Source organism: Eutrema salsugineum, unplaced genomic scaffold (genome assembly GCF_000478725.1).
Source record: "Eutrema salsugineum unplaced genomic scaffold, Eutsalg1_0 scaffold_10, whole genome shotgun sequence".
NCBI classification, from domain to species: Eukaryota; Viridiplantae; Streptophyta; class Magnoliopsida; order Brassicales; family Brassicaceae; genus Eutrema; species Eutrema salsugineum.
In genome coordinates this window covers 3033720-3034317 of record NW_006256908.1, presented here as the reverse complement: position 1 = coordinate 3034317, position 598 = coordinate 3033720, and positions in this window count along the sequence as shown.

The following is a 598-nucleotide window of genomic DNA, read 5'->3' as shown; positions in this document are numbered from 1 at the left end:
TGAAGTAAGGATGTAGAATTGAACATCCCTACCTCAAACCGATATTCTAGTTGAAGTAGACTCAGTAGAGTAACATGAATGCTATCAAATCGAGAGAAGATAATGATATGAAACATCATTTTGCCTTATAAATGTAAGATAGTGGGTTCAACACATGGAGAAAAAAAAGTGTATGTACCAATAAAAGACAAACCAATGTTATATGAACAACTTTTAATTGATGTTCTTATTCACTTGACGCTTTATATTTGCTCTTTGATGTGATAAGAGTCGGAAAGATCACACCAAAACATAAACAGCTCAATGTCTCCTTAAGGCCTTAAACCTAACACATGCATCTTTCTTCCTTGGTTTGAGGTAAACATATGTTTTTTTCTTAAAGTTCCAAAAAAAATATATATGCTTTTCCTATTCATTTTTTTTATTTGTTATTTTATAGTTATACAATATAAATTTTATAAATTAATATTCGATAAATTAATACCTCAATAAATTAATATATTTTTAAAGTCCTAAATTAAATTTTTGAATTGATTTTTATATTAATAAATTAATAATTCTATAAATTAATAAAATATTACAATCCCAACATTATTAA